Genomic DNA, 13,591 nt, shown 5'->3' on the forward strand with positions numbered 1-13,591 from the left:
TTATGTTTCCTCCTGCTCGGTGTGCGCCCAGTGTAAGGTGCCTAGACATCTGCCTAGGGGTAAGTTACTACCCCTGCCCGTTCCACAACGACCATGGTCTCACCTCTCGGTGGATTTCCTTACTGACCTTCCTCCTTCACAGGGGAACACCACTATACTGGTCGTTGTGGACCGGTTTTCTAAGGCCTGTCGTTTGCTCCCCATGCCGGGTCTTCCTACTGCCCTGCAAACCGCCGAAGCACTATTCACCCATGTGTTCCGGCACTACGGGGGTACCCGAGGATATTGTGTCTGATCGGGTCCCCAATTTACCTCCAGGGTCTGGAGAGCCTTTATGGAGCGGTTGGGGGTCTCGGTGAGCCTCACCTCGGGTTACCACCCGGAGAGTAATGGGCAGGTGGAACGCGTGAACCAGGATGTGGGTAGGTTTCTTAGAACATACTGCCAGGACCGGCCGGAGGATTGGGCAAGGTACGTTCCCTGGGCCGAGATGGCCCAGAATTCCCTACGCCATTCTTCCACTAACCTAACCCCTTTTCAATGTGTGCTAGGTTACCAGCCGGTTCTGGCACCTTGGCAGCAGAGCCAGATCGAGGCTCCTGCGGTGGATGAGTGGGCGCGGCACTCGGAGGAGACATGGAACGCTGCACACGTCCACCTGCAGCGGGCCCTCCGACGTCAGAAGGCGAGCGCCGATCTCCACCGCAGTGAGGACCGGTGTACGCACCTGGTGATCGAGTCTGGCTCTCTACCAGAAACCTGCCCCTCCGCCTGCCCTGTCGGAAACTGGGTCGGCGGTTTGTAGGGCCATTTAAAGTCCTGAGAAGGTTGAACGAGGTGTGTTACAAATTACAACTACCCGTTGAATATAAAAGTATTAACCCCTCGTTCCATGTGTCTCTTCTCAGGCCGGTGGTAGCTGGCCCACTCCAGGAAAGTGAGATCAGGGAGACTCCTCCGCCCCCATTGGACATCGAGGGGGCACCGGCGTACTCCGTGAAGTCCATCTTGGATTCGAGACGTCGGATGGGGGGTCTCCAATATCTAGTGGAGTGGGAGGGGTACGGTCCGGAGGAACGGTGCTGGGTGCCGAGGAGAGACGTTTTGGACCCGTCTCTCCTGACGGAATTCCATCGTGGGCACCCGACACGCCCTGCTCCGCGTCCTCCTGGTCGTCCCCGAGGCCGGAGTCGGCGCACGTCTGGAGCCGCGTCAAGGGGGGGTACTGTCACGGTTTCGGCCGAGGCTGCCTCTCTTCCTTGCTCGGGCAGGCTTCGGCGTTCGTCGTCTCCGGAATACTAGCTGCCACCGTTGAATGTTTCTATGTTCGTTTGCTTTTGTCTGATTGTTGTACACCTGTTTCTCGTTTAGTGTAATTAGTGTCCTATAAGTTCTCGTTGTGTTTTGTCTAGTGTTGTGTGTTATTGTTTTCACTGTCGTGGTTGTTGCTAGACGTATTTTGCATTTTGCTCGGTTGAGCTGTTCCTCCATAGTTTGGAGTGTTTTAGTCGCACCTGTTTGTGCGCGCGTATTTGTTTCGCCTGCGTGCGGAGTTTCGCCTTCGGGCTATTTAGTGTTTGCACTGTGAGTATTCACTAAAGTCTTTGGAATATACTTCTGCGTCCTGCGCCTGATTCCACCACCACACCCACCTACTACATCCCTGACACCTATCTAGAATACTACTAAAGCTATCTAATGCAACTTTTAATACACGTAAAAACTCTCTCTCCCTACACCCATTCCCCATTGAATAAGTGCGTCTTCCTAGTTACCCCCCAACCACGCCTCAAATCTTCCATTCAGCATTAACCAACCAAATACTAAGTAGTATCCGGTTATCATTCATACCAGCCGTTGAATTCCCTCATGCACACAGATTTCACCTTATGCCATTCAAATGCCCAACAAAACATAATAGTTCAATGGAACCCTCTATTGGCTCTCTACTATTTATACATTACTTCTATAACCACTTTAGTTATGGTCCGATTACCCATTAAACCTTATCACATAACCTTATCACCTAATCAAACAACGGCACAACCTTAAACTCATATCGGCCGGCTGGTAGCCCAGTAACCAAGAGCACCGTGTCAGCAACCGAGAGGTCGCCGGCTCCAACTCCCGAGCCGACCAGGCGAAAAAATCTGACGATGTGCCCCCGAGCAAGGCACCCAACCCCCACTGCTCCTGCAAGTCGCTCTGGACCAGAGCGTCTGCCAAATGACCAAAAATGCAAATGTAAATATTCTCTACTTTCTCACTCATGATGTACGTCTACGTTTGGGTGAGAAAGTTAATACGTATATATCGTTGGAATTTTATAGGTACCTCTCAAATAATCGCTTCGTGGTGTTTTTAGCCAATTCTTAATCGACACGAATCATTTCTTCAAACATTTTACCCGTTGAACCAAAAAATAGACTGTCCTATCTCCTACACTGCCCTTTCCTTTACCCCTGCAGTCACGATGGTTATGACCTGTTCTGTTACAGTATTTACACGGGGCCTTACACTCCCTTGCCAAATATTCCTCTTTGTTACAGTTAAAGCACTTCCTCTCTCCTTCGCGCTTCAAAAAGACCCTCGCTGTCTCTAGCCCCTCCCCTCGCTGTTTTTTCAAATCCGTTCCACAGTTTACATGCACCTTCTTAATCATAACTTCTAACTTTTCCACATCGAGATGCCCAATAAATCCATACCTCTTCTCCCAAATGGATCCATAAAACATATTTCTTAGATCTCTTCCTAACATATATCTTTCATCCCCCGTTAATTCTCGGACCTCTTTATAATATTTATTTCCCATGGTGGGAAAATAAGAAATCCCCCCGTTTAGTAATAATTCAATCCAGAATTATTTTCCTAGGAGTTATTATTTAATGCGTCTCTTGAGCCAATGTTATGATCTGCTTTTGTAATTAACCATTTAAATTATCTAACCCGTAACCCAGAGTTCTTTTTAAAACTCCGGTTTCATGAAAAGGGTCAGATAACCATTTTTTCTCACGCGATCTAATTCAGTCCCTCCTTGAAACAATTATCACGGATTTTGATGGATCATCAAGTCTCACACGTATACAACATTATACGATCATTTTCTAACACTATCCGTAACCTAGAGGTCGTAACTGCTCCAGTTTCATGAAACAGACAGAGTTAGAGCAAATCCCCAGTTGTTTACGCGACTTTTGACCTGTTTAATGTATCTATCGCACACGACGAAAATTATCCCCCTTCCTGTTTATGTTGTAAAGACTGTATCTCGTACAATCTCAATATTAACTAGATTATTTTGGTAATAGCTATTTACCTAGGGTCAATTACGGACCCTCCTTCCTTCCATCATAATAATAATTATTTCCTTTGAGATTTTGGTAACTATTCTCTGCCCTTCACAAGAATTACTATTCTTATACAAGTTCAAATCAATTAACCAAATCCATGAATAAAAATTACTGACCTTTTCCTTGTAGTTTGTATTTAAATGCTTTTTCAAACTCGTTAACGTCTTTATCGTTCATAAGAGTAATCACCGGCCTGTTTATAACCTTAACGTCGAAGGCCAGGACTATTCTCCACGGATGCAATCACCCGCCCGTGCACGGTTTCGGTGTCCTTAGAACGACAAAGACGTATTTAAGCTCCGCTCGAAGGACCACTTGTCACGAGAATTTCTATCTCTAATTCAACCTAAGCTTGAATCATTACCAGAGGTTGTAAGGCTCTGGTTTTAATCATAAATGATTCAAGGTCCACAACCAGCAAGAATGATCTGTATTTTTATTAATGGAGAGCTCTGGCGCCAAAACCCATACACTCCTGTTTTATACCCCTTGACACACAAAGGCACTTTGCTCCGCCCACCTTTAGGAGGCTTTTTTTTACCCGTTTTCTCAGTCCCCTTCACCCTGGAATGTTTAGTCCCGCCCCCCTCTGTTAGTGGGTTGCCACTACATTATAACTCTAACACCGTTCACACATTTATACTGTATTTGGGGTGAAATCCTTTAGTCATTATTCTTAAAATACAAATTAATCTAACAGCTCGTTACCTGTATAAAAGACACCTGGGAGCCAGAAATCTTTCTGATTGAGAGGGGGTCAAATACTTATTTCCCTCATTAAAATGCAAATCAATTGATAACATTTTTGACAAGCATTTTTCTGGATTTTGTTGTTGTTATTCTGTCTCTCACTGTTCAAATAAACCTACCATTAAAATTATAGACTGATCATGTCTTTGTCAGTGGGCAAACGTACAAAATCAGCAGGGGATCAAATACTTTTTTCCCTCACTGTACGAAGTACTTTAAAGTAATTTTACTTAAGTACTGTACACCTCTACCAATTAGTGGAAAAAATATCATAATTGTGCTGCCTGTCTAAATGCAGCCATTAATGTGGCTTGTGCATCTAGACCTGAGGCTATGTCTACACTTGACAGTTCATGCAGCTTGTATTCTGATTGTAGAGTTTTTAAAATATGTTACCCCTTTTTTCTCCCCAATTTGTGATCTTGTCTCATCGCTGCAACTTCCCAACGGGCTTGGGAGAGGCGAAGGTCAAGTCATGCGTCCTTCGAAACATGACCCGCCAAGCCGCGCTTCTTAACACCCGCTTGCTTAACCCGGAAGTCAGCTGCACCAATGTGTCGGAGGAAACACTGTTCAACTGATGACCGAAGTCAGCCTGCAGGCGCCCGGCCCGCCACAATGAGTCGCTAGAGCGCGATGAGCCAAGTAAAGCCCCCCCGGCCAAACCCTCCCCTAACCCGGACGACACTGGGCCAATTGTGCGCCTCCATATGGGACTCCCGGTCATGCCCGGTTGTTACACAGCTTGGGATCAAACCCCAGGCTGTAGTGACACCGCAACACTGCAATGCAGTGCCTTAGACCGCTGTGCCACTCGGGAGGCCCTGATCATTGAGTTCTGATCACTGAATTCCTAACACGTCATGCGTCTACACCTACATTTAAATGTGTCTACCGTGTCCACGTTGTGTCTGGATTCCATTTTCCCGTGCTATATTGAAATGCCAGTATGCATTCTGCAAATGGTGGAACAGGCTAAATCTGATAATAACACAACGACTACTGTAGCCAACTACTGTAGCTAGCTAGCCAACAAACCTCTGACAAGCCAGCTAGCGAGCAAAGCTAAAGGGATTGCAAACAGGTTAGCATAACTCTTGCCAAACAATAAATCGTTTTCCTAATAATGCTGGCTAGTATTTATGAAGCCAGCAAACACTTTCCTCACATGCTAGGAACGTATTTCCTCCAACGTTTAATGCAAAAATGCAATTTCAGAATGTGGGGGGGACATGCCCCCACCCCTGTCCCCCCCGCCGTCCCCCGTGAAAGTTGCGCCCCTGCTAAAATCTAATTAGAATGAGGAGGTGTTTTTTGGTGCAACAGTAACATTAGCCTATAGGCCTTCTCTGCTATGCTATTATATTCGATTTTGTTATGTAAAATACTAATTCATCGTTATGTGATCTTGCGAGACATTGATTCAGCTTTGATCTAACTTTACTGAACGAGCACCTTTATGGGAAGTGTTAATCTTCTATTTGTAATAATAATAATAGTAATAACTGATGAGTAGGACTTTTAGACGTAGGCAACAGATCTCGATGAGTGTTATTGTAAATGATTGGAGTGCCCTTCATGGTTCTGAAAGGACAGCGCTAAATAAACTTTGATTTGATTTGCTTGAACACATGGTTACAATACACCCTATTACAGAATAAAATAAAATAGAGGTGTGAACTACAGTGGGGGAAAAAAGTATTTAGTCAGCCACCAATTGTGCAAGTTCTCCCACTTAAAAAGATGAGAGGCCTGTAATTTTCATCATACGTACACGTCAACTATGACAGACAAAATGAGAATAAAAAATCCAGAAAATCACATTGTAGGATTTTAATGAATTTATTTGCAAATTATGGTGGAAAATAAGTATTTGGTCAATAACAAAAGTTTCTCAATAGTTTGTTATATACCCTTTGTTGGCAATGACACAGGTCAAACGTTTTCTGTAAGTCTTCACAAGGTTTTCACACACTGTTGCTGGTATTTTGGCCCATTCCTCCATGCAGATCTCCTCTAGAGCAGTGATGTTTTGGGGCTGTCGCTGGGCAACACGGACTTTCAACTCCCTCCAAAGATTTTCTATGGGGTTGAGATCTGGAGACTGGCTAGGCCACTCCAGGACCTTGAAATGCTTCTTACGAAGCCACTCCTTCGTTGCCCGGGCGGTGTGTTTGGGATCATTGTCATGCTGAAAGACCCAGCCACGTTTCATCTTCAATGCCCTTGCTGATGGAAGGAGGTCTTCACTCAAAATCTCACGATACATGGCCCCATTCATTCTTTCCTTTACACGGATCAGTCGTCCTGGTCCCTTTGCAGAAACACAGCCCCAAAGCATGATGTTTCCACCCCCCATGCTTCACAGTAGGTATGGTGTTCTTTGGATGCAACTCAGCATTCTTTGTCCTCCAAACACGATGAGTTGAGTTTTTACCAAAAAAGTTCTATTTTGGTTTCATCTGACCATATGACATTCTCCCAATCCTCTTCTGGATCATCCAAATGCACTCTAGCAAACTTCAGACGGGCCTGGACATGTACTGGCTTAAGCAGGGGGACACGTCTGGCACTGCAGGATTTGAGTCCCTGGCGGCGTAGTGTGTTACTGATGGTAGGCTTTGTTACTTTGGTCCCAGCTCTCTGCAGGTCATTCACTAGGTCCCCCCGTGTGGTTCTGGGATTTTTGCTCACCGTTCTTGTGATCATTTTGACCCCACGGGGTGAGATCTTGCGTGGAGCCCCAGATCGAGGGAGATTATCAGTGGTCTTGTATGTCGTCCATTTCCTAATAATTGCTCCCACAGTTGATTTCTTCAAACCAAGCTGCTTACCTATTGCAGATTCAGTCTTCCCAGCCTGCTGCAGGTCTACAATTTTGTTTCTGGTGTCCTTTGACAGCTCTTTGGTCTTGGCCATAGTGGAGTTTGGAGTGTGACTGTTTGAGGTTGTGGACAGATGTCTTTTATACTGATAACAAGTTCAAACAGGTGCCATTAATACAGGTAATGAGTGGAGGACAGAGGAGCCTCTTAAAGAAGAAGTTACAGGTCTGTGAGAGCCAGAAATCTTGCTTGTTTGTAGGTGACCAAATACTTATTTTCCACCATAATTTGCAAATAAATTCATAAAAAATCCTACAATGTGATTTTCTGGATTTCTTTTTCTCAATTTGTCTGTCATAGTTGACGTGTACCTATGATGAAAATTACAGGCCTCTCTCATCTTTTTAAGTGGGAGAACTTGCACAATTGGTGGCTGACCAGGGGCGGTGTGTTCATTAGGGCGATATGGGCGACGCACTGCCAAACGGGAAAAGGAAGAGATTTTTTTCTAATCAATTATATCACGGCAACAGTAGTTATCAGTGTTCTAATCTAGACGTCTGATCTGCCACTAAATGTCCAATCAGGCTAAAGTCGTGCTTCAAATGGCCCCGCCCCTTTTGGGGCGATTTCAGTCAGGTTGAAAATCGCCCCAGAAGTCTCTCATAGACTCTCATGTAAAATCTTTTTTTTTCAAATATCAGAGCTTTCAATACAATCTCTATGGGTTCCGGGAGGGCTTGCACTTACGTGCTTTCGTCATACGTAACATAACCATGAACGTAACTAAGAAAAGAGCGGGTAGCAGCGTCAATCAATTCACGTACTACTGTCAAGATGGCTAGCGTTCAGTGCAACTCGATTGTCTCTTTGAAAGAAGTTCCTTTTTGTCGGCGAACAAATCAAGATAAATTGGCAACGAAACAATTAGGACCTCCCAGACCAAATTTAATAATTCAACAGGTTTCTACTAAAGGGGGAAAGTCCTACACCCGAGGATTTTCCAAAAATTGGTACGAACGAAAAACCTGGCTAGCAGGCTGCGATGTAGCTAATGCAGTCTTCTGCTACCCCTGCTTACTCTTTCACCCTGAAGGCGGCACGGCAGACAGCACCGCTTGGACAGCGACTGGTGTAACGGACATGCACCATCTTTCAGAAAAGATTAAGAAACATGAGCTGTCAAAGACCCACATGGATAGCTGTTTGAGATTGTCTGCTTTGGGGAGAGTGAACATTGCCACTCAACTGGATGAGGGATACAGGCTAGCTGTCCGCCGCCACAACGATGAGGTTAGCAAGAACCGCCACATCCTCAGCCGGCTAATCCAGTGTGTGAAGTTTTGCGGAGTGTTTGAGTTAGCTTTGCGAGGCAAAGATGAAACTGAGGGCTCCACCAACCCTGGTATTTTTCTTGGACTTGTCAACTTTGTGGCACAATTAGATGAGGTGTTTTATGGAAATGCATATTGTTTATGCAGTGTTGAGGAATGTGAAAGAACACCCTTGATTATTTTTACTGTGATAACTTATTTTGCTTTTGTAAGCCAACACTTTTGAGATCAGTCAATAAATGCTTCTGGTATTGACTTATATGCTGCCCCTGTCTTCATGTTGTTGCTGGACATATCTTTTTTAAAATGTGTGTAGGTCACCTAAATCATCAGAAAAATTGCCCCCCCCGAGAATTTTTTCAGGAGCCGCCACTGTGGCTGACTAAATACTTTTTTTCCCCATTGTATCAATTCATTAAATTTATTTGCATAGATTTAATCAATAAATCTATTGACCAAGTAGTGAACATAAATTATTACTATATAGAATTGCAGGAAATTCGTTTTAAAACAGCCATAAAATCAAGCTTTTGGTGTGGTGTATTCATGCATCTCAATAAACTATAACCTAAATGCATTAGTACCTCCAACTTCGCCTAATTTACATGAGCATTTTCCCACCCCAATATTTTTCTTCAGTTTTATGAACATAAACGCAGACACGGTTCATTTAGATATTTTTTTCAACCTTCTGATGTTCTTAACTTGTCAAGCCTCCAAAGGGCCTCTGCAGTTCTCCTTGTTGAAATATTTTAAAAAGCTCCAAATGTAAAGGCAATGCAGTGATGGCAGGGAAGATTGTAATAATAACAGGTCAGTTTGAAAAGATTTTGTCCTTTAAAAATGACCTTTTTAAATTGAATTATAGCTTGCCTATACTAAAATTGTTGGACATTTTCTTAAAGTGGCTGCTATCAGCAGTAGAAACAATAGCAAAGTGTTTTACCCATGTTTCGGTAAAAAGCTGAGGGATGGGGATGGAGAAATATAAACACTCAAATTCATAGACAGGGCTATCCATGATATCACAATTATAGTTTTAACCATGTTTTGAGACTATATAGTGTTTGTTTACATTTACTTTGTTTACAAACAGGGGAGTAAAACAAGCTTATATTTTGGGTTCTGATGCGGTGCGACAGTTGAACTAAGCTCATGAGGCATTTATAAGTTATATTCTTCAAGAATACTTGGGTACATACAATACCTTCAAATTAGTGGATAGGCTATTTCAGCCACACCTGTTGCTGACAGGTGTATAAAATCGAGCACACAGCCGTCCAATCTCCATAGACAAACATTAGCAGTAGAATGGCCTGTACTGAAGAGCTCAGTGACTTTCAACGTGGCACCATCATAGGATGCCACTTTTCCAACAAGTCAGTTCATCAAATTTCTGCCCTACTAGAGCTGCCCCGGTCAACTGTAAGTGCTGTTATTGTGAAGTGGAAATGTCTAAAAGTAACAGCGGCTCAGCCGCGAAGTGGTAGACCACACAAGCTCACAGAACGGGACCGCCAATTGCTGAAGCATTTAAAAATCGTCTGTCCTAGGTTGCAACCCTCACTAACGAATTCCAAACTGCCTCTGGAAGTAACGTCAGCACTGTTTGTCGGGAGCTTTATGACGTGTAGCCAAACACAAGCCTAAGATCACCATGTGCAATGCGAAGCGTCGGCTGGAGTGGTGTAAAGCTCGCCGCCATTGGACTCTGGAGCAGTGGAAATTCTCCCCGTTCTCTGGAGTGATGAATCACACTTCACTGTCTGGCAGTCCAGCAAACAAATCTGGGTTTGGTGGATGCCAGGAGAACGCTACCTGCCCCAATGCATAGGGCCAACTGTAAAGTTTGGTGGAGGAGGAATAATGGTCTGGGGCTGTTTTCCATGGTTCGGGCTAGGCCCCTTAGTTCCAGTAAAGGGAAATGTTAACGCTACAGCATACAATGACATTCTAGATGATTCTGTGCAAAAGTTTGGGGAAAGCCCTTTCCTGTTTCAGCATGACAATGCCCCCGTGTACAAAGCGAGGTCCATACAGAAATGGTTTGTCGAGATTGGTGTGCAAGAACTTGACTGGCCTGCACAGAGCCCTGACCTCAACCCCATCGAACACCTTTGGGATGAATTGGAACGCCGACTGCGAGCCAGGCCTAAATGCCCAACATCAGTGCCCGACCAGCAAAGCGGGGACCAACTCCATATTAATGCTCATGATTTTGGAATGAGATGTTCGACATACTTTTGGCCATGTAGTGTATCATTAATTTTTAAGTCCAAAGTAGCAACTGCTGATTGCCCCTTTAATCAAATAGAAGGAACTGTTTTAAATGGCGGCAGGTAGCCTAGCGGTTAAGAGCGTTGTGCCAGTAATCGAAAGGCTGCTGGTTCTAATACCTGAGATGACTATGTGAAAAATTGGTGTGCCCTTGAGCAAGGCACTTATCCCTTATTGCTCCTGTAAGTCGCTCTGGATAAGAGCGTCTGCTAAATGTAGAAATGTGGTGTCATCTGTGTTGCTGTCTCATGCATCCTTTAGTAGGCGATACTATTGTACCTCAGTGCTTGAATCAAGTTTTAATCAGGTTTGTTTTGCACTTCTGGAACTGTCCATGTCTTGTTCTCTCTATAAGTGGCAACACTGGCATTGGAAAGCCACTGCTATGGAGCTTGCCAGGAGGGGTGCAAGAGTAATCCTGGCATGCCGCAACCAAAAGAAAGCTGAACTTGCTATAAGTGATATAAAAAGGGTATGAGAATCTTATGAAAATCAATTATTCCTAATTTGTTTTAGAATATCAATTAGTTAGATGTATCATTTGAAATAATTGTGTGCCTGTAAATATAGGCCTAACAAATTGTGATTTGTATTTCAGGAGATGGGCAGCACTGATGTGGTGTACATGCAGTTAGACCTGGGGAGCCTCCAGGCAGTGCATTCTTTCACTGAGACCTTCCTGAAGACAGAGACTGGATCTGCTCATTAACAATGCTGGTTAGTGGTCATATTCTTTTTTTCTCTTAATTGTATTAAAAAGAAGACATGAGTGGAAAAGGGCTATTGGACTGTATTGCACCATCTGTGATCTCTCCCTCAGGTCTGGTGGCGGATGGGCGCACTGCTGATGGCTTTGGTATTGAGGTCAACCACCTTGGCCACTTCCTGCTGACCTGTCTGTTGCTGGACCACCTGAAGGAGGGCACTGGGAGCCGTGTAGTCACACTAGGCTCCATGGCCTGTCGCTGGGGAAACATTGACTTTGATGCCCTTGTCACTAATAAACACCTGGGCACCGGGAGGTAGAGCTGGCAGTTCTTCCACACTTACTGCAACAGCAAACTGTGCAATGTTCTCTTCAACCACAAGCTGGCCAAGAGGTTGAAGGGGACCAATGTCACTTGCTACAGTGTTCACCCAGGTTGGTAATTTCCTTCAAGATGATTAAATGGTAGATCTGTCACTATGAACAACAATGAGTCCCTCCCATACTACCTCGCCTCACTTCTAAATTAGAAATCTAGTAACTATTTTTTATTTTTTATTTCACCTTTATTTAACCAGGTAAGCCAGTTGAGAACAGGTTCTCATTTACAACTGCGACCTGGCCAAGATAAAGCATAGTAGTGCAATAAAACAACAACACAGAGTTACATATGGGGTAAAAAACATAAAGTCAGAAATACAACAGAAAATATATATACAGTGTGTGCAAATGTAGCAAGTTATGGAGGTAAGGCAATAAATAGGCTATAGTGCAGAATAATTACAATAGTATTAACACTGGAATGCTAGATGTGCAAGAGATTATGTGCAAATAGAGATACTGGGGTGCAAATGAGCAAAATAAATAACAATATAGGGATGAGGTAATTGGGTGGGCTAATTTCAGATGGGCTGTGTACAGGTGCAGTGATCGGTAAGGTGCTCTGACAACTGATGCTTAAAGTTATTGAGGGGAGATAAGAGTCTCCAGCTTCAGAGATTTTTGCAATTCGTTCCAGTCATTGGCAGCAGAGAACTGGAAGGAATGGCGGCCAAAGGAGGTGTTGGCTTTGGGAATGACCAGTGAGATATACCTGCTGGAGCGCAGACTACGGGTGGGTGCTGCTATGGTGACCAATGAGCTAAGATAAGGCGGGGATTTGCCTAGCAGTGATTTATAGATGGCCTGGAGCCAGTGGGTTTGACGACGAACATGTAGTGAGGACCAGCCAACAAGAGCGTACAGGTCACAGTGGTGGGTAGTGTATGGGGCTTTGGAGACAAAACGGATGGCACTGTGATAGACTACATCCAATTTGCTGAGTAGAGTGTAGAGTCGCTCTCAAGACTGGTTGCCACTAGAGGTTCCACGGGTCTCCTCTGAGTTAGGGAAGGCTGCTTTCAGTTACTATGGCCCTCAGTCCTGGAATGGCCTACAGGTCACTCTAAAACTTGATTATTTGGTCCCAAAATGTGAATTTAAGGCTCTGTAAAAAAATGTGACCAATGAAAACTGCACTTGTTTTGATTGATTGTATATATTTGTTTTTACTGCCCTTTTGAATGTAACATAATTTATTTGAAATGTTGTAACTGTAATTTTGTAGTGATCATGCTTGAATTGTTGCTCACATAGCTTGAACTGTTGTTCTCAGGGCACCTTTGGAAATGAGACCCTGGTCTCAATGGGTTCCCTTGGTTAAATAAAAGTGAATAAAATACACTCTACAAGTCATGGGTTACAGGCTAATGGTGTGCATTTTACTGTGTTGGATAGTTATCAGTTCAACTGTATTCTTTCCATTAACCCACATCTCTATTATGTTTGGCCCCTGTAGGAGTAGTGAAAACTGAGCTATCCTGAAACTGCAGCTTGTGGCAGAAATTCATCATCGAGCCAATAGCCAGACTGTTGTTCCTGGATCCAGAATCCGGTGCCCAGACTACACTCTACTGTGCCCTCCAGGAGGGCATCGAGCCCCTGAGCGGACGCTACTTCTTCTGCTGTGCAGCACAGGACGTGGTTGCCAAAGGCAAAGACGACGCTGTCGCAAAGAAGTTGTGGGAAGTTAGTGAAAGGCTGAGTGGCCTGTTTTAAGGTAAAGGGGACACTTTTACATACTGCTACAAGACTTAACCATTCACTTATGGACAATTAATTTTAGCAATTTGCCCTTTTATTCTTTTTCTTTTTTTAAATATTTTGTATTCACAGAAAATTGAATACATAACATTGTATTGTTCATTTTCCCTCTTTTTGTCCCCCCAGAATACCTTCAAACACATTATAAAAGGAAAGGAAATACATTCAAATTAAGTTGCATATAAAAAAACTAAAGCAAAAAGTATT

At 44.0% G+C, this 13,591-nt stretch overlaps 1 pseudogene; it reads left to right on the forward strand.

Annotated features, from left to right (window-relative positions):
* Nucleotides 1-9,014: 9,014 nt before the first annotated feature.
* LOC121574377 lies at nucleotides 9,015-13,339 on the forward strand (annotated as a pseudogene).
* The last annotated feature ends 252 nt before the right edge of the window (nucleotides 13,340-13,591 follow it).

Source organism: Coregonus clupeaformis, chromosome 9 (assembly GCF_020615455.1).
Source record: "Coregonus clupeaformis isolate EN_2021a chromosome 9, ASM2061545v1, whole genome shotgun sequence".
Lineage (NCBI taxonomy): Eukaryota > Metazoa > Chordata > Actinopteri > Salmoniformes > Salmonidae > Coregonus > Coregonus clupeaformis.